The 22,606-nt window shown below is 34.2% G+C and overlaps 1 long non-coding RNA gene and 1 pseudogene across 2 annotated transcripts; one reads left to right on the plus strand and one right to left on the minus strand.

Annotated features, from left to right (window-relative positions):
* Nucleotides 1-359: 359 nt before the first annotated feature.
* Nucleotides 360-7,017, minus strand: LOC122137803 (annotated as a pseudogene).
* LOC122137813 lies at nucleotides 1,386-7,827 on the plus strand. Of its 2 annotated transcripts, none has more exons than XR_006155079.1 (3): nucleotides 1,386-1,523; nucleotides 3,705-3,822; nucleotides 6,644-7,827. It is a non-coding gene; the product is annotated as an uncharacterized LOC122137813 (long non-coding RNA). The 2 variants fall into 2 exon arrangements; XR_006155080.1 differs by having other exon boundaries at nucleotides 1,404-1,523; nucleotides 3,702-3,822.
* The last annotated feature ends 14,779 nt before the right edge of the window (nucleotides 7,828-22,606 follow it).

The raw sequence follows: 22,606 nt of genomic DNA on the forward strand, positions 1-22,606 counted from the left end.
ATGGATTTTTTTCTCCAAAAAGTTTTATAGTAAAAACTGTTAATTGTTGAATTTATCATACAGTACTTGTATTTATTTATGAATTATTATGCATTATATTTTATAAGACAGTAGATATTTAAATTACTGTAAAATATAACCTTATAACTGAGAAAATGTAAACGTAAAAGCAATAAAAAATACTTATACAGTAAAATATTAAACTTTATGAAAAAAATGGCTATGATTTGGCTTATAATTCATAGGTGAAAATATATTATATTTAGAAATGCAATACATATACTTTTAGAATAAAATATTGTTCTTTTTTATACAAGTATGGATCAGAAGATCCGAATTTCTTTTGTGTTTTACAGAAAGTCGTAAAGGTTTGTAATGACATGACGGTAATGAAATTATGATAGTATTTTAATTTATTCCTTCAAATGGTGATTTAGGTTTTGTAAAGCTGTATTATTTGAACGGGTCATTTAGTTAATTGTTCACTTGTTTTACCAGCTGTTCAGCATCTACAATTCACACTTTGAGTCTCTTCAAAAATAATTTCATTTATTTCAAAATTGCAAACAACAGACAAAATGAAGACAAGACAGTCGAGTTCTTCGTGTGACTTTGGTGAGTATGGGTGTGGAAGTGATAAACGACGGACGATCATACAGTTTGATGAGTGTAGGCACATAAAAAGCTGAGTGACGCTGTTCACTGAAATGAAATGTACAGCATGTTGATGTGTCATTTGTGAGATGTTAATATAGAAACCTGTTCGGCTGTTGTTTTTGCAGCACCATTTGGTGGCTCAGAAATTCACAGCAAGGTTAGCAGCATTAATATTCCATAACATGTGAGTTAATCTATGTTCATCATGATTATTTTCCTGTGTAAAACAGTTCAATGGACCTAAATCCTCATTTAACACAAGCACTGACACAGCCTACACTATATTCTTATGAAAACATACAGCAGCAAGTTACTTCTACCTTGTCTCTTTTTTTTTTTTGGACAAGCAGCTCAAACCGTTTCATGTTTGTAGTGCTATGAAAGGCCTGGCTGGACGATCTAGACTAGTCTTTAAATACAAAATTTGCATAATATATGTCCTTCTGTGTGATATGTCTCTCATTTTGTGCCACCTGAGTATTAGAATGATTGAAAAAGCCAATGAACCTGAACAGACTGATTTGGCACGTGCCTTTTAAGAGGTCCAGTCTTAAAATCGTAGCTCCTCTTTGGTCAGGGACGGACCAAACACAAAAAAGGGAGTAACTGAGGACTTCGTCCTTTTTAGTGGGATTCATAACAGCCAATCGAGCTGATTCCTCAGTCTGTCCTTTAAGTGCATGTCTAAGCAGCAGTCCTCTGCCCTCCAGACGCTTCAAATCTCATGTGTTTCCAGTGCAGGCGTTCTTCACGACTCAAAGTCGCTGTCGCTGCTGACGGATATGTCTGGTGTGGAGGCCCCGGTCCCCGCGGCCCCGTGCCCGAGCTGCAGTCGCTGTTCTCCCCTGGGCTCCCGGGACGATGCGGTGAGGAGCCCTGGAGGTGCGTGTTGTGCTCCGAGGAGCATTCTGGAGAGCTTCCAGAGGGAAGGAGGGAGGAATCTTGCTGCAGCCTGGGGGAAAAAAGAGTGCGGTAGATGGAGATTTACTCTTGAGATGCAAATCAACATAGATATATTTAAAGCTCCTACACTCTTAAAGGGGGGAAAAAAAGGTTATTTTTAAGAAATGTTCACTGAAGGGCTCTTTGGGAAACCAAAAAATGGTTCTTTTATGGCATTACTGTGAAAAAACACATTTTGGAACCTTTATATTTGAAGAGATAGTTCACCCAAAAATTTTAATTCTGTCATTAATTACTCACCCTCATGTCGTTTCAAACCCGTACGACCTTCAGAACACAAATTAAGATATTTCTGATGAAATCCGAGAGCTCTCTGATCCTCCATAGACAGCAAGGATCCTTACATGATAAAGGCTCAGAAACGTAGCAAGGAGATCGTTAAAATAATCCATGTGAGCTATGAGAATACTTTTTGCGTGTGAAGAAAACAAAAATAACGACTTTATTCAACAATTCGTCTCCTCCGCGTACCGCTATAAACGTATGCACAATGTACGCTGTTTACGTTTAGAACAAAGTGTAAACAATGTAAACTGCGTTTCCGCGTACATACGTTGTTTACGCATGTGATACCCTCTAAAATGGCTTTATAGGGTGACGTGGAGGAGACAAATTGTTGAATAAAGTCGTTATTTTTGTTTTCTTTGCAAACAAAACAGTCTTGTAGCTTCGTAAAATTACAGTTGAACCACTGATGTCAAATGTTATTTTAACAATCTCTTTGCTACGTTTCTGAGCCTTGAACGTGTAAGGATCCTTGCTGTCTGTGGAGGGTCAGAGAGCTCTCGGATTTCATCAAAAATATCTTAATTTGTGTTCTGAAGATGAACGAAGGTTGTACTGGTTTTGATAGACATAAGGGTGAATAATTAATGAGAGAATTTTCATTTTTTGGGTGAACTATCCCTTTAAATATAAAGGTTCCAAAAGGGGGGTTTTCACTGTGATGCCATAGAAGAACCATTTTTGGTTTCCCAAAGGGCCCTTCAGGAAACATTTCTTAAAAAAAAATTTTTTTTTCCTTCATGTGAAGAACATTTTAAAAGCCTAAAAAAAATAATAATAATAATAATAATATAAATAATAAAACATTTTTCCACTATAAAGAAACTTTTGTGGAATAGAATAGTTCCATGGCTCTTCATGGAGCCATTGATGCCAAAAAAGAACCTTTATTTTTAAGAGTGTAAAAGGACCATAAGGCAAGTGTAACCATGGACCATGTAACTTGTGCACTTTATTAACCCTTCTGAAGCTATACAATATTTGGTGTCAGAAACGCACCCAAATTTAACTATATAGTCATATGCATACTTTTATAGTGCTTTTGACCTAATATTAATTAATGGACCTGAGTAAACATGAATTAGCAAAGAACAGTTTAACACTTGTATTAATTAACATTAACAAAGATTAAAAATACTGCAACAAATCTATTGCTCACTGTTAGTTAATATTAGTTAATGCATTAATTAACATTAAATAATGAACATGATTGTAAAGTGTTACCATTATTTTTATATGAGCTGTTCATATTACTGTAAGCTTTATTTAATACCATGTAATGTCTTGTGCATTTACGTTGTTAGTATTTTTAGTATATTTAATACATTATTATAGTATTTATTAAAAGTTTGAATAAGCTTTAATTTATGTATGCATATATAATTTATATTTACTCAAGTTTTAGTATTTTATAATGTGCTTTTTTCCATTTTTATTGGGTTTGGGTTTTTTATATTTCTAATATAGCCTTAATTTCAGTTGTAGTTATAATGTCATTTTCGAACATTAAGTAATTGCAGTTAGTTGTTGAGGCAACATTTCTCATTTATGTGTGTTTTTATTTCTACTTAATATTCGTATTTTGCTTTATTTAAGCCATATTTTGAATAATGAAAATGATTTGAATAGATTTGGCAAACATTAACAATACCAAATAAGCAATGAAATACAAACTGGCAAATAGAAGTTTCAAGACAAATCTTAATTAATCATGTTGTCTTGTTGTTTATTTCTCCGCCATTCATTTTTACAGTGTAGCTGTAACAGACTATGTTTGTTTGTGTACCTGTTTTTAGCAGACGCCGCTCTGTCCCGCTGTCTTCTGTTTTTGAACCAATTGCCCACCTGAGTGGGTGTGAGTCCTGTGGCCTGGGCCAGGTGACGCTTTCTGGAGGGGTTTGGATAGGGATCCTGCAGGTACCATTCTCTCAGGAGGCTACGGGTTCGCTCCTGAAAACACAAAACCAAGACCGCTGTCACTAAGTCCAGAAAATGACAGTGACTTCAAAGTTACAGCATCGTTCAAATTTTTTTTGTTTTTTTATATTTTTAAAGAAGTCTTTTCTGCTCATCAAAGCTGCATTTATTTGATCAGATATACAGTAAAGCAGTGAAATATTATTACAATTTAAAATAACAGTTTTCTATTTGAATATATTTTAAAATGTAATTTATTCTGTGATCAAAGCTGTATTTTCAGCATCATTACTCCAGTCTTCAGTGTCACATGATCCTTCAGAAATCATTCTGATATGCTGATTTACTGCTCAAGAAAGTATTATCAATGTTGAAAATGGTTGTGCTGCTTAATTTTTTTTTTGTGTAAACTTAATAGAAATCTTTTTAAAACATTATAAAAGTCTTTACTATCACTTTAGATCAATTCGATACATCCCTGCTGAATAAATTTTTTTTTTTCACTTACTGTATACTGACTCCAAACATTTAAATGCTAGAGTAGACTGAATCACAAATTCAATCTATTTTTTTTTCAGCTAATTTTTTTATTTTCCAAGAATGTTTCTAATTTTTTTTGCATAAATCATCAGATTTTTGTGCACATTTTCAGAAATTACCTGTAAGAACCTATTTGTGACCCTGGACCACAAAACCAGTCATAGGGGTAAATATTTTTGAAAATAGGATCTATACATAATCTGAAAGTTGAATAAATAAGCTTTCCATTGATGTATGGTTTGTTAGGATCAGACAATATTTGGCCGAGATACAACTATTTGAAAATCTGGAATCTGAGGGTGCAAAAAAATCTAAATATTGAGAAATCATCTTTAAAGTTGTCCAAATGAAGTTCTTAGCAATGCATATTACTAATGATAAATTAAGTTTTTTATATATTTACGGTAGGAAATTTACAAAATATCTTCATGGAACATAAGCTTTACTTAATATCCTAATGATTTTTGGCATAAAAGAAAAATTGATAATTTTGACCCATACAGTGTATTGTTGGCTATTGCTACAAATATTGTTGATGTGCTTATTACTGGTTGTTTGATGCTGGGTGGTATTTTTTGGTGATTATTGTTTTTTTTTAGCTTGAGATGGATAACAGCATTATATCTAATTAAAGCACATTTAAAATAATCAGTCTGCAGGGTAGGATGTATTTATAGATCACTATAACCTGGAGAAACACTGTTATCTGGGTGCTAAAGAGGATCACTCTCATTACACTGGCAAAAAAAAAAATGCGAGTAACATCTAAATTAACCAGTGTTATTCATCTAAAAAAATCAGCTTTCCTTCATACGTACTGTTTATAGTGTTGATTTGTTGCAATTAGCTTCACATTATACACTCGTAGTCGTGCAACAGTTGATATTTCATCATGACGTCCTTGGAAATCCAAGCTGAGAAGGGCAGAAGTTGTTATTAGGCTTAAAGCACTGTTCTGGGATCAGGCCTTCTGAAGTCAATCCCGGTTTGTGTGTTAAGGCGCTAGCGCTCATATACCGTCTGCTGCAGTGATTACGCTTCATTGCCAGCATTTCCTGCACCTTTGTGAAGTGAACGGGCTCGCAGACCACTTTATAATCCACTTTCCGTTTCAATTCACATTGGGCCGGTCTGCAAAAACAATCTCGGACTCGGGGAATCGTTATGAGGGCTTTGCAGAGCAGTTTAGCTGTGAGTTAATCTGGAGCAGGGTGAAAAGGTAGAAAGTCATCATGGGGAATGAGAGCTTAAATGCCACAGGTGGTCCTCGGCTCAAGAGGCTTAAGAAGCGCCGGGAGAGTCTCTCATGCTGTCAGAGCTGCTGTGTTTGCATTGTGGTGTGGAGAATGAAGCGCAATTAAACCCTCATTTGTTTGCACTGCCACTGTTTAAATACACTTTAAAAGTGAAAATGTAGAGCTATTTCTATTCGGTCAGGCCCTCGAAATGACTTTGTTTGTCACATTCAATTATATTTTCACCTGGAATTGAGCCAGGAAAAGTAGCACTTTTTTTTTTAGATGACGAAACATTTTAGTGCACAAACAATCAGATACAAAGCCTGATTCATGCACACTTTGTTTTTAAGTATTTTTCAGCATGCTTTTGTAGACTTTAAGTCACATTGTAAAAAGTGGCTTAGAAATATCTGTGCATAATTAAATCAGCTTACACTATCAATCAAGAGTTTGAATTTTAAATTTCTTATGACCTTAAAAACCTTTCAGAAGGTTTGAGTCGACACTTGAAATGAGTTTTGTAGACCAATATATTTTGTGCATATGAATTTCTTTAGAAAACTACAAATGTAATTGAAATGCATGAATTGAGAGCAGAAAGTTCTTCTGTGTAAAGGCTGATGGATATGTTTGAAAGTGTTACAACTTCAAAGAAGATGTAGTTTGTATTTATGGTCACGGCACAAGCCTCATCTTTCCATCTGTGATGCTTCAAAGCTTTTATAACCAATATTAATCAAAAAATGTTGCAAGTAGTAGTAAGGAGTGGGCGTGTCCGAAATATCCTTCCTTCAGTCTTTATAACTTTACACTAAAATACTTAAATATAACAACCCAGCATGTTGGGTAAAAAAAAAAACATTAACCCAAGATAACACAACATGTGTACTGTCCAATATTCACCCAGCGCTGGGTTGCCAAATAACCCAAGTTGGGTGAAGCATTTTTTAGAGTGATAGTGACTCCCCAACAGCACAGCGAAGTTTGGCATGTTTCCCGTGTGTCTCACCTTAAAGCAGTGCGTCTTCTGCTCTCCGTCCCAGATGGTCCGAGGAAGGGGGAACTTCTTCCGGATGCGGTACTTCTCCACCGGGCCCAGGGGCCTCCCCCGCAGGCGCTCCGCCTCGCGGTAGTGCGCGTCCAGCCACAGGTCCTGCAGCTTGGCGTGGGACTCCCGAGTGAAGCGGTGGCTCTGCAGGATCTGATAGAGAGCCTCGAAGTTCCCGCCGTGGAAGGCGACGAGAGCGCGGGCGCGCATCACCGACTCGTGCCGGTTGAGCAGCTCTCCGGCGGAACCGGGCACCGCGGCGGGCAGCGACCAGAGGAAGCGACCCAAGCGCTCCATATCTCCAGTCTCCTCCAGATTCTCGCAGACTCGAGCCACCTGCTCAGGTGTGAACAGCGGCAGAGGAAACATGGCTATGTTTAAGGGATGCGTTTGGCGCGTCTGTTTATATCACCATTGCGCGCAAGTTTAGCTTTACACTCACTCCAGGATGCACCCGTTATATAACGCACCGCTAAAGCGACCGACTTCCCGGTAGGATCTGGGGGGAATCGCGGAACGGCGGTGTCTTCCAGTTCTAGTAAAGGAGGAGCGGCAGAAGTCAAGCCTATTTATAGAGAGATTGAATTAGCATCTTTGCTTGTTTTGAGGAGGATTAAGCGCCGCTCGGCGGGGGGCTGCTCGCGGAGGGACGGACGGGATGATCGGGTTGTTTGACTAACTGTGGAGCACATTAACTGTCTCAGACTTATTTCATTCTGCTGGATGAATGGAAACCTGATGCAGCCAGTGAAACCAGTTCTGGTTTATGTAACACATGCTAATGCTCAGCGATGTGAGACTTTAGTGATATTATTAACGCTATTTTAACTATACACTCTTAAAAATGTATTTTGCTGGTGTTGATTGTTCCTTGAACATCCATGGAACCTCTCCATTCCACAAACTGTTCTTTACAGTGGAAAAAGATTCTTAAAAAGTTCCTAACACTAAGAAAAGTGGTTCTTTTAAGGAACTGTTTGCTTCTTTGAGAAACCAAAGGTGGTTCTTCTGTGGCGTTGCTGTGAAAACCCACTTCTGAAACCTTTTAGTATATTAGTGGTTATGAAAGGTTAAGTATATTATGAAACCTTTCAAAGGTTTGTAAATGCACCTTACTGTTCTTATTTTAGATATCAATGATCTTGTAGGATGCAGAAATATATCAATTTCATTCTTGCATGCACTATTCACGTCTGATTTATTTGAAAGTTAAAAAAATTTAAACTCATGTCTTATGTTAAAATGTTTGCTTGTATAAGGATATGATGACTTTGCAGTGAATTTTTGTAATTGTACACATGATGCATTTTCTTAAAAATAAGTTGCATTTATAATAATTTAGCATATTTTTTTTTATATATGAAGTCTATCAAACAAGTTGCAGATCATTTCTGGTTGAGTTAAGATGGCATGTTAGAGGTAAAATACAAATAAATAAAAAATTTTTTTACAAAAATATTAACAATAATAATAATAATAAATAAATGTTAATTAAAAATAACAAATATTTAACAGAAATGTTAGTCATTCAAAATATATTTATAAGTGTTCTTTATAAATATTATAAATATTCTGTCTATCTTTGTAAAAAAAAAAAAAGCTACATTTAAAAAATTAATAGAAACCTAATTTAAAAATCTAAATAGTTATAAAAATGTTATTCTGTGCCAAAACTAGAATTGAGAAAAATGTCCTTAACATTTTTTTGCTTGAGTTTTTTGCTCGAACTGATGTAGATTTTCACACTTTCCTCTGAATAGTTGAGCCAGTTCTGATTTATTATTTTATTTTATTTTATTTTATTTTATTTTATTTTATTTTATTTTATTACAGTTCTGCATTTTTCCATATAGGACAGAAAGATGCACTAATCTCAGCGAATCTCTCTTTTGTTTGGGTTGCTCAGGCGCTGTATGTGATAAATGTACCAGAGGCCTTTGGTGTTGTCATACCGTCTTTAATTGGGATTTGATCGGAGCGAGGCGCTTAGGCCGTGGAAATCACGATCACATGCCGCTCCGAGGAGACGTTTCGAGATGCATGTTGCCTAAATGGCTTCAGAATCCACCACAATCCCGACTGACTAATACCTCTTTAATTAATCTGGACGCGGTTGCACCGTCTCCTCTGTGACCCTGGAGCAGCTCTGAGCGCCTGATGCCCAACAGCACCTTATTACAATAATATCCCCCTCCAGATCTTCTGGACATTAATCAGGCCGGCACAAGACAATTTTACTATTAATCCGGTTTAGCATAAGCATCTGTCAACAAATTGGTTAAACAAACCTGCAACTATACCTTACTGCTGAAATATGTTTCATTACACATTTTTTTTTTTTACAAATTATATTACTTAATGTTAATAAATGAATATCTGACATCAGCTGTGACTATATATATATATATATATATATATATATATATATATATATTATATATATATATATATATATATTATATATATATATATATATATAGCAAGGTGAATAATATATATTTAAAGTTTATTAAAACATATTGCATTTATTCTCCCTATATATGATTTTTTTTAAAATACACACACAGTGACATCTTATAAAATGATGAACTTATAATACTAATACTACTAATACTGCATACTAATTTAAAATATATATAATGTCACAATAATATCATACTTTGAGGATTTTCTGTATTTAGACAGAAAACACAAGAAAATATAATATATAGGAAACAGATCATTTCAAATTTACATAGACATGTCAAATAATTAATTTGACATGACAGAGTCATTATTAAGGAGACAGACCTAAAGTATAGATATAGACACAATCTCCTTTATTTTATACTGTTATATGCATTTTGTTTTCCAGTCAACATACATTAATATAGCGACAGAATTTATGCATTATTTAGCAATCTTTGTTTGATAAAATGTTTCAAATATTTGAAATTTGTTTTAGATCACTTTTTTAGTTCCAGTTTTGTGGAAAGACCATTCTGGGGTTCATAATCACTGTTACATTTCTGAAGAAAGCGTTCACTTCATCGGTCTTCTTTGACATCAGAATGGATTTTTTCTTTTTTTATGTTCAGACCTTCTGGTGTTCTGATTGGAATCTTTCAGTGAAACACAGTATTGTGTGTGGAGCATATGGCTCATAACCGGTCTTAATCGTGCTCTCGGGGCAAATGATGCTAAATCTTCATACGGACTGCTCAGTAAAGGTTGCAGTCAGGTGAAGGTCGAGATTTGGAGGCTCTTATCTGATCTGTCTAGATCTACATTGATCTGTCATTATGGGGGGATTTGTGCATGTGTTCTGAAAGTTTGTTTTCATGAAGCACAAAAGCCTTTGTTATTCCATTAACATCTGTTACCTGTAATAAAACACAGCTAATACACCCTTAGAAGACATTAATAATGATCTCATTAATAATAATTAAATAGGAATACTCAAAGTCCTGTTATTATTATTATCATCATCATCATTATTATCATCATGTATTATTTAATATATATTATATATATATATATATATATATATATATATATATATATATATATATGTATGTATTGTTATTTTATATATATATTATATATATATATATATATATATAATCTATATATATATATATATATAATATTAAATAATACATTTACAACAATTAATTATATAAATAATTATTATTATTATATGAGCTGATTTTAGCCATTTCAATTTTACAAATTTTATAATTAAAATTAAAAACATTAAAGTGATCAAATTAACAGCAAAAGACAGAAGGGGAGAAATGAGCTCAGTGAAGATCATTTTCTCTATTAATCTGACTCTCAGACACACACACACACCCCCACACAGACAGACACACACACACACACACACACACACACACACACACACACACACACACACACACACACACACACACACACACACACACACACAAACAACTGTTTAAGAAATGTAAAATGTACTTCCCCATATTTTTTGACTGAATTGAATTGATTCAGATGCTCTAAGGTGATTAAGTTAATGTTATTGTTTTTTCACAAGTGGTTTTAAAACATTAAATATATTAAATTTAAATCATTTAGAAGTAATAGGTATATTATCTTCAATTAATAATTAGCTGTTATTTCTGTCATTATTTTTTAATATTAAAATATGACATTTAAATAAATTAAAATTATAAATTAAAACCAAATTTTATTTAACATGCAAAACCTTTAAAAAAGTAAATATTACACTGAAATCAATAAAACGTAAAAGGTGGATTACCAAAAAAATGAATAATGCTGAATAATTCTGAATAATTTTATTTTTATCCTGCAACCCAAACTAGACCAAACAGATTGCAGTTCCTACAGACAGATTTAAAAATGACTAAATCAATCAAATGCTAATTGTATGCACAATATGCTTATTAATTATCTGGTCTTTGTTTATATGGGTTATGATCGGATAAGATCGGATAATGTATGAAGTGTCTCTTCACATTATTTCCAGTCTTTGCCATGGAACCCCACTTGGCATAATTAATTAGGCTTAAATTGGGCTCCTTAACGTGGCCAGCGGGCAGAAGCCGCGGGTGGGATGGAGAATTACCTCGGCCTAGAAACCCACACAAACACACTTAACAAGTAAATGGGTGGAGAACTAATTAGTGTTATCTGCTTATCATGGAGCACCTCATTTACCCAAGACAAGAGCGACACACAATCACAAAAATGTGCTTAAGGGCTGAAACACACACACACACACACACACACACACACACACACACACACACACACACACTAATACTCTATTGCAAACAGCTAATTACAAACTCGTTTGCAAATCAATGCCACACTGTTGCCGTATCCCCTCCTCCCTTACACACAAAACACACTAAACAAACGGCTCCACTTCCCTGTGTGTCGTTGTGGAGTGGAGGAGGAAAGATCAACTGTTTTCCAATCAGCAGAATAGGAAGAGTACAAACACACACACGCTTGTTTCTCTATCATGCTGACTTGAGTTGTGTGTGTTTTTGTTAAATATATATAAACATACAGTGCCCTCCATAAGTATTGGAACAGTAAAGACAAAATTGCTTTCTCTGCTGTGGAGTCAAGACATTTGCAAATATGATTAAAAGATAAATATTTGACAAAACTACAGAATGTCACATTTTATTATTAGGTCTTTTGACACATACATGTTTTACTAAATAAAAAGGACAGCACTTTTAGAGTTCATCCAACTATTTGATGTGAGCATACTGTAAGTACTGGAACAGTTGAATTTAAGGCAGATGTAAAAGATAAAAAGCTAATATTTAGTTGCAGATCCCTTGCATGCAATCAGAGCAGTGAGTCTGTGACTCATAGACATCACCAGACTCTTGGTCTTATGCTTTGAAATGCTTTTCTCCAGCCTTTAATGCAGCCAATTCCAACTGTTGCTTGTTTTGGGGAGTTTCTGTCTTTAGTCTCCTCTTCAGCTGGTGAAATTAATGTTCAATCAGATTTAAATCTGGAGATTGATTTGGGTAATCTAAGACTTTCCATTTCTTTGCCCTGATAAAGCCCTTGACTGAACATTGTTCTGATTCAATATGAAGTGCTTTCTAATGAGTTTGGTGGCATTTTCTTGAATTTTGGTAGCCAAGATGATTTTGTACCCTTCCAAATTCATTCTGCTACTGCCATCATACATTAAGTCATCATTAAAATGAAGAGGTCCTGTTCTAGAGACACCCATGGGTGCCCATGCCATGACACTAGCTCCACCAAGCTTTACAGATGAGGTTGTGTGCTTAGGATCATTTGCAGTTCCCTTTTTCCTTCCCACTTTTGCTTTCCAATCACTTAGATAAAGGTTAATCTTTGTCTCATCGGTCCATCAACTCAGTTCCACAACTCTACTGGCTCACATTTGTGAAGAACCTTGCCTTTCTATTTTTGGTGCTGATCACAGGTTTCGATCTTGCTGTGTAGCTTCTGTAATTCTGTGTCAAATTCTCCTGCGGACTGTAGATTGTCAGAGCATCACCCCAGTTTTTTGGAGGTTGTTGGTGATTTTACAGACATGTATTTTTAGGGTTCATTTTCACAGCTTTTATGATTTGTCTGTCATCAACTACTGTTGTTTTTCTCAGTCGATCAGGTCGTCGTTAGTTGCTGATGTCGCCGGTAGTTTCCAAACTCTTGATTTCTCCATGCCCTTTCTTTTTCCTGTAGTTCTATTTGACTTCCTCTTTTCTTTCAGCATCCAAATTGCTTGCTTTTCTTTCAGAGTCGGCTTCCTCGTATTCATTCCTGGTTTGTGTGTGTCATCATCGAATGCAAGACTTAGAATGCAGAAGCAATGGATATAACTGATGAGACACATTCCCTGCTTTTAATATCTGAAGAATTAATGCAACAGGACACAGCTGAACACTTAGAAAGACATGTGAGGCAACTGATCCAATACTTCTGCTCACATCAGATAGGGAGATGAAACTCCAAAAGTGCTGATCTTCTTAGCTGGTAAAACATCTTTGTGTTGAATCAACCAATAATAAAATGTGACATTCTGTAGTTTTGTCTCATATTCATCTTTTAATCATATCTACAGATTTATATATATATATATATATATATATATATATATATATATATATATATATATATATATATATATATATATAGGCATTATATATTATATATTATTATATTATTAATATAATAAGTTATTTTAGGGCATTAAGCTGTTTAATTTACTGGGGAGCTAATTGTATTTTTATTTCTTTATTTGTATTTTTATATGACTTAATACAAAATACTATAATATTTAGGAATTTGTAGGACGTTTTATTAAGTTGTTTTACTCATTGGGTAACTATTTGCATTTTTATATATTTTAAAATTCTATATATACATTTTAATATAATATAATGTTTAGTTTAACGTGAATTTACATCTTAATGTGATATGAAGATTTTCAGGACTTGTAAGGTTGTGAAGTTTATTGTTGGTTTGATTTGGGAAAGTATTCAGCATTCGATTTCAGTATCTGGTCACAAACTTACCTTCTGACCTTTGACCTTTCATACTGCTTATTCACAAGTGTTTATTCACAATTTAAAGTTTAAGAAGTTCTTAACTTGATTGATTATTAAAGAAAATTATTTCAAACTGCCCCTTTTGATCAATAAAGCCCAAATATGTGTGTGTAGTAATGCATTTACAATTAAAGTTTACCCATAAGAAGTGAAATAAATTACATCTTAAAATGTATTCAAATAGAGAACAGTTTTTTTTTTTAAATTGTAATAATACTTACTATATTTTTGGTTATTAAATGTAGCCTTGGTGAGCAGAAGAGATGTCTTTCAAAAACAACAAAATACAGTGTAAATCTGTCTCACAACCACTTAAAAAGATCAATAAACAAAAGTGATGATATAGAACAGACAGATGTTATGATTGTCTTCTCTTGACCTCTATAGTGATACCTGATCATAACAGCACTTATGGTTTGCAGGATTAATTGGAGCTCAGGAATAAATGATTTGAATGATATAACAGGTGTTACTGGAGTTGTTTAGGAATCCTGCAGGGCTCATCCTGATGGCTTATTCTCACCTAATACTTTAATACTCATTAAGGCCTGCCTCTGTGACTTCCAGCATCACCCAGATCTGCTCACAAGCCCCGCCCACATGACCTGTCCGTCACAGAACGGCAAAAAAATGACAATGTTAAACTCTTGACTATATATGAGTCCAGAATGCAGCACTGTGTTAAAGTCTTTTATTCTGTTCAGCACAAGAGTTAAGTGTACGTTTCGGTTTTCTGCTGTTTAAGGAATGTCACTTTAACATCTGCATAAACTTACAGTAATAGAATGTTTAAAAATGATTCAAAATATGCCAAATCTGTCTGCCAGTGACATCAGTATGACCTACTAATACCTAATGATGTTTCCTCCTTTCTGTCTCTCTCTGCTCTGCTTTTATTCTTCTTTTCTCAATAATTTTTACTCTTGCTGCTGTTTCTTCAGCTGTCAAGCTTCAAATTCAAAAAAGAAAAAAAAGAGAAAAAAATCAGCTCTAGAAATAAAGGGCTACATTCACTCATAATATTTTTTTTTAATGTGGCAGTATTGTTCTATTAGTATTGTTTTATTGTCAGTTTCTCAGTAACTCGTGTGTTGTGTGTGAGAGAAAGAGATGAATGAAGGTGTATATTGTTATAAATGCAACTGCATCATTCTGTGTGTATTTAAAGCAGTACTCTTCGTTCACTTGATCCAGCTCTACTCTAAAGTGTTTTCATTTAAGCGTTGCGTCATTTACTGAAGTGTGCACCTGGGCGTCCATCTGTGTTTGTGTAAAATCCAATGAAGCGCAGGCTATAATGCTGCTGGACTGCTCTCCTGTGTCACTCCTGCTGTTTTAGTGTCGTCTTTCATTAGAGCTGCCCTACACATGATCACAGTATTAGCAGGATCGGTTTAAAACACCGGAAGCCAAAGCATCCAACGACACATGTCTCACTGCCCCACTGATGACAGACAGCTTACCTTCTCTCAGAGCTGCCTTTGATTAGGTGAGATGAGTGTGGACCTCATGTTGTACAAGAATAATGAACCGTAAGGGAGGTTATAGAATTTGATAGATAGATAGATAGATAGATAGATAGATAGATAGATAGATAGATAGATAGATAGATAGATAGATATGATACTATAGATATGATACAATGTACTGGATAGACAGACAGACAGATAGATAGACAGTCAGATAGATAGATAGATAGATAGATAGATAGATAGATAGATAGATAGATAGATAGATAAATATATATACAGTAGACAGACAGACAGACAGACAGACAGACAGACAGACAGACAGACAGATAGATAGATAGATAGATAGATAGATAGATAGATAGATAGATAGATAGATAGATAGATAGATAGATATGATACAATATATTGGCTAGTAAGATAGGTAGGAATTTGTACTGATATATAGATAGATAGATAGATAGATAGATAGATAGATAGATAGATAGATAGATAGATAGATAGATAGATAGATAGATATATTGGACAGACAGACAGACAGACAGACAGACAGACAGACAGATAGATAGATAGATAGATAGATAGATAGATAGATAGATAGATAGATAGATAGATATGATACAATATATTGGACAGACAGACAGACAACATAGATAGATAGATAGAGATAGATAGATAGATAGATAGATAGATAGATAGATAGATAGATAGATAGATAGATAGATAGATAGATAGATATGATACAATATATTGGACAGACAGACAGACAGACAGACAGACAGATAGATAGATAGATAGATAGATAGATAGATAGATAGATAGATAGATAGATAGATAGATAGATAGATAGATAGATAGATTGGACAGACAGACAGACAGACAGACAGACAGATAGATAGATATGATACAATATATTGGACAGAGAGACAGACAGACAGACAGACAGATAGATAGATAGATAGATAGATAGATAGATAGATAGATAGATAGATAGATAGATAGATAGATAGATAGATAGATAGATAGATATGATAGAATGTATTAGAGAGAGAGACAGAGGGACAGACAGATAGATAGATAGATAGATAGATAGATAGATAGATAGATAGATAGATAGATAGATAGATAGATAGATAGATAGATAGATAGATAGATATGATACAATATATTGGACAGACAGACAGACAGACAGACATACAGACAGATAGATAGATAGATAGATAGATAGATAGATAGATAGATAGATAGATAGATAGATAGATAGATAGATAGATAGATATATGGACAGACAGTAAGACAGACAGACAGACAGACAGACAGACAGACAGACAGACAGACAGATAGATAGATAGATAGATAGATAGATAGATAGATAGATAGATAGATAGATAGATACAATATATTGGATAGATAGATAGATAGATAGATAGATAGATAGATAGATAGATAGATAGATAGATAGATAGATAGATACAATATATTGGACAGATAGACAGATAGATAGATAGATAGATAGATAGATAGATAGATAGATAGATACAATATATTGGACAGATAGATAGATAGATAGATAGATAGATAGATAGATAGATAGATAGATAGATAGATAGATAGATAGATAGATAGATAGATAGATAGATAGATAGATAGATATATTGGACAGACAGACAGACAGACAGACAGACAGATAGATAGATAGATAGATAGATAGATAGATAGATAGATAGATACAATATATTGGACAGACAGACAGACAGACAGACAGACAGACAGACAGATAGATAGATAGATAGATAGATAGATAGATAGATAGATAGATAGATAGATAGATAGATAGATAGATAGATAGATAGATAGATAGATAGATAGATAGAATAGAATATATTGGACAGACAGACAGATAGATAGATAGATAGATAGATAGATAGATAGATAGATAGATAGATAGATAGATAGATAGATAGATAGATAGATAGATAGATATATTGGACAGACAGACAGACAGACAGACAGACAGACAGACAGACAGATAGACAGATAGATAGATAGATAGATAGATAGATAGATAGATAGATAGATAGATAGATAGATAGATAGATAGATAGATAGATAGATAGATAGATAGATAGATAGATACAATATATTGGACAGACAGACAGACAGACAGATAGACAGATAGATAGATAGATAGATAGATAGATAGATAGATAGATAGATAGATAGATAGATAGATAGATAGATAGATATAGATAGAACAACAGACAGAGAAATAGATAGATAGATAGATAGATAGATAGATAGATAGATTGGACAGACAGACAGACAGACAGACAGACAGATAGATAGATAGATAGATAGATAGATAGATAGATAGATAGATAGATAGATAGATAGATAGATAGATAGATAGATAGATAGATAGATAGATAGATAGATAGATAGATACAATATATTGGACATAAAAAACTGAATTATGGTATATTGGTTGGTGGATAGATAGATAGATAGATAGATAGATAGATAGATAGATAGATAGATAGATAGATAGATAGATAGATAGATAGATAGATAGATACAATATATTGGACAGACAGACAGATAGATAGATAGCGATCGATCAATCGATCGATCGATCGATCGATCGATCGATAGATAGATAGATAGATATGATACAATATATTGGATAGACAGACAGACAGACAGACAGACAGACAGATAGATAGATAGATAGATAGATAGATAGATAGATAGATAGATAGATAGATAGATAGATAGATAGATAGATAGATAGATAGATAGATAGATATGATGTGATACAATATATTGGACAGACACACAGACAGACAGACATACAGACAGATAGATAGATAGATAGATAGATAGATAGATAGATAGATAGATAGATAGATAGATAGATAGATAGATAGATAGATAGATAGATATGATACAATATATTGGATAGACAGACAGACAGACAGACAGATAGACAGATAGATAGATAGATAGATAGATAGACGGACGGACAGATAGATAGATAGACATTATTTTTCACATGCAAGTGACTAGTCCATTTGTAGTCAATCAGAAATGATCTGCAGCTGTTTGCAACAAACTCTTTGCAAAAATACTCGTCTTAACTAAAGGGGTTTGTTGAAACTGATCACTGGGCTTTGTTTTTGTAGTCGACAGCCACCTGTGCTTCATCTAGCAGCAACTGGCATCAGCCTCTCACCCCAATCTGTGTTTACTGGAGTCAGTAACAAAATCTGCTCACTCTCGTGAGTTGCGTGTGATGAGAAACAAATCAGTCAACCGGACAGAGATGCTCGGCCCAAACCCCCTCACGAGGCCCAGCTGTCTGAGCCTCCCCTTCTCTCCCGGCTCAGGGCGGCTAATCTCAGGCCTGCCTCCCTCCTGCTAGCGCTGCTGCTAATTGCTTGTGTCATAAAGCTCTGTGACCCAAATAAGCCTTGCTCCCCAAATCTGCTGGGATAAGCCTCACTTTACCTCACCAAACCTGCTTAATAAAACGTCTTATCCACACCAACCCCTCAACCATCATGCCTTCTGCTTCCTCTCCCACATTTCTTTAGGCAAGAGGAGAGAGAGAACAAGAGGCTCAATGCAAAAATGTACAGAACATACAAACAGAGATGAGAGACGTTATACATTTCAGAGACATCACAGAAGAAACGTTGAGCTGTTCTGTAAATAGCTTTGGATTAAAGAATCAGTCTGACCAAGATATAGATGGGTTTGTTTTATCACCAGAACAGATTTGGAGAAATTTAGCATTATGTCACTTGCTCAGTAATGGATTATCTGCAGTGAATGGGTGCCGTCAGAATGAGAGTCCAAACAGCTGATAAAAATATCATAATGATTCACACCACTCCAGTCCATCAGTTAACATCTGGAGAAGTGAAAAGCTGTGTGTTTGTGATGTTTTCAACTTCAAAATGTTGCATCTGTTTTGACATTATCTAAAACAACCAAAATGACAGCTTTCTCAAGTTAAAGACTGTTAGTTGTATATACTGTATTCCCCAATATCTGTACTCTTGATAAAAAGGCTGTATACAGAATAGTTTCAATCTGATATGGAATAACAGATGAAAAGAAAGGCATCAACAGCGAAGTCAGATACATTTTGGCATCCTGAGTAACCATAGCAACTAATTATTTCAAACAGTGTGAACAATCCAAATAGAATTTCTGAACTGTATTGTAATTACGGTAATTCCAACATGACATGAAAGTGACATTTTACTTTGGGAAGTTCATAAATAGAATTGTAAACAACTGATGTAATCAGCATAAATAGCTAGCTATTGTAATTTGTGAATGCAAAACTGTTATTCCAAGCTAACAAAAATATGGTCTAAGAATGTTTTGCAGATGTTTCCATTAACCTTTTTCCGAATGTTCTCATAACATTAAAGACCGGATAATGTAGAATGAACATCCTACCGTTACTCGTTACTGCCAGGACCTTTGCTAGCTTATAACTTTGAGAGAAACTTTCCTGTTAGCTGGGTTGTCAGTATTGTGCTACAAAACATTTTGCATCTCCAGTAACATTTGTGTCTTTACAATCAATTAAATGATACAAAACTGAATAATTAAGAACGGTGCCAAACTAATCTAGTCTAACTTATATGAATCGTATGTCATAATGAAGAGCAGCAGTTTACTTCAGTGGTTGTTACATCATGTTTAGCAGCAGAAGTGAACTGAAATAACCTCGGTTCGTTTGCGTTCTCCTCCGCATGGGGTTACTGATGTGTGTAAATGCTCTGTTCAGCCAGAATCAAGACAGATCTAATCAGAGGTGAAGAGCAGCTAAACCTTATAATGACACACAGACACACAGACACCAGTTCACACGAACACAAGGTGGCACAGCAGACACGGGCCTCACTTTGACTCAAATCAAACAGGTCCACCCGATTTTCTGCTCTCTAATCATGATTACACACAATCCTTTAGTTAAAGTTACCCATAACTCTCCTCAACAGTCCTCTCAGCCAGTCAGAATGTCAAGAAATCTGTTGTAAGTGACCATTTCCTGTATTATTTCCTTGGTCTTAAAATGTACAAAAAAAGTTGGTTTGTTATTAATTTGCATTCCCTTACGAAAAAGAAGTTTATTCAAGTGTGCTATTAGTATACTTCTTTTAAACTAAAAATAGGAAATTATGCTTTTAGTTTACTTTTTATGTACTTCTCAGAAATGGGCTTTATGTACTTCTCAGAAATATACTTAAAATGGTATTTAAGTATACTTGACTTATACTTACAAAGAGTTTAAATATACTTGAACTATACTTAAGTATACTTAATAAAATAAACTTGAAGTATACTACTTTTTGGTAAGGGTTGCTAACACAAACACTAAAAAATCACTTTCAGGAAGGACTGACCCAGAAGCTGAAGAAAAAATAGCGGCTTCACCTGCCGTAGCTGTTATGTGAGTAGGTTTGGGCAAAACACTGACAGGTTTTTATTGTAATTTGTATTTTTTAACAACATATCACAGATTATAGGCATGAAACAGGTGGAGGGTATGGTTGTCTCCAGCCTCACACTTTACTCCCCCTACTGGTTCAGTTATAAAATGACACTCTAGTGTAGGCTTCAGACTAATAATAAACTCAAATATGCCTATGCAATCCACCTTATTTTTAATGTAAGAGCGCGCGCGGTCGTGTCATTGGCTTCCAGGATTTACTGTTGCACAAAACAACTCGCTGTTGGTAACTGGTATTTCTTATCAAATTATATTGTCATATGACGTCTTTAATGTATTGTCTTAATTATAAAGAGGCTACACAGGTTTGTAGCACAAATAGTTTTTCTGTTTAGGCTGCTGCATTCAGTTGTTCTTCTAATTATAGTGTTAAATGAATAAGTCTTGCACAGTCACAGAAAATAGTGAATATCAGAAAAAAAAGAAAAAAATTGGATAGAAAGGAGTCAAAGTGTAAAAATGTGAGTGAAGATTGCATCATTTATTATTATTATTATTATTACCTATTTTTGTGGCCTTGGTCTATCTGTTCGCATCCGCTTTTTGCTTAAGCTCCCAGATTTTACATCAACACATTATCAAAATTGTTACAAATAAACCAAAATTGTACTTAAAGTCAAACATAAAATGTTACAACAAGACCCAACAATACACAAAATAGCAGTGTTTAGTTTCTTAATGTCTCTCAGCTTACATTCATTGTATTAAACAGTCCAGACTGTAGTTCTGTCTCACTTCATTTTGTCAATAAATTGTAATGATGGCATTGAAATTACTGCACATCCAATTACTGTTTTTTTTTTTTTTAGGCACAAATATATCTGTCACTTGGTAGAAACTACTGAAATTAAGACAGATGCCAATTAAATATCGCGTGTCTAATTTTGCTAGTTTCTACGAAGTGCCAGATGCATTTACACCAAAATGCATTGAGTTTGACTGGACTTGACCCCAACAAAAACTAAATATATATATATATGCTATATTAAGTGTTTTCTCCTCCCTTATAAAAGTTGATAAGTCTGTTTAATGATCTAAACATTGCACAATTATATTCTTAAATTCAGTTTAGTTTTTCCTTGCTGTAAATCACTCTAGAATAGACCTACAGTGTCGTATTATCAGAAACAAACGTATAATGTGCAGTAATTCATCAGCTATTGAAGATAAACTGAAAGAGACCAACACAAATGTTGTAGATTTATTATAACTAGATACAAAACAAACAAGTCAATAATAATAATAAAAACAAAAACTTCATTCATCGTTCAACAAAAACTAAAACTGTAAGTTAATTTTATAAAACACTTTACAATCTTTTTTTTCCCTACAGTATCACAACAAGGTTTCTGGATTGAAAGTGTTTTTCCAGTGTCACAACATTCATGCATCCATTACTACACAACACTAAATAACCAAAATCTTGCTTTTATGACAAATAATAATAATAATAATAATAATAATAATAATTGGCAAAATAATATTACTAATGTAAAAATAAACTCTTTCGATATCAGGCAAGATTTTCACATCAGAAAAAAAAATTCGAAAAATAATATAAAGTAAAATAAAATGGATTTTATTTTCCCAAAACAAAGGACAATATATACAAGCCCCATTCAGTGTAAAACACTACATATCTTGTAGTTGTTGTAAATATCTGACACATACAGTATTGCCTGTTCAGTCTAATAATCTGCGGTCACTACGACTGTACATTCCTACATTAATCTAGTGTTGCTCAATTGTCATCTACCCCTAATCCACAGTATAATTAAAACACTAATATGATTTTCAGACGCCGCTCCCTGCGTGTGTGTGTAATATCATCAGGCTCTGTGAGCGTCTTTAGAGTTGTTATTAGCATAAAGGTGGCCTATCGA

The sequence above is a fragment of the Cyprinus carpio genome, chromosome B7 (assembly GCF_018340385.1).
Source record: "Cyprinus carpio isolate SPL01 chromosome B7, ASM1834038v1, whole genome shotgun sequence".
NCBI classification, from domain to species: Eukaryota; Metazoa; Chordata; class Actinopteri; order Cypriniformes; family Cyprinidae; genus Cyprinus; species Cyprinus carpio.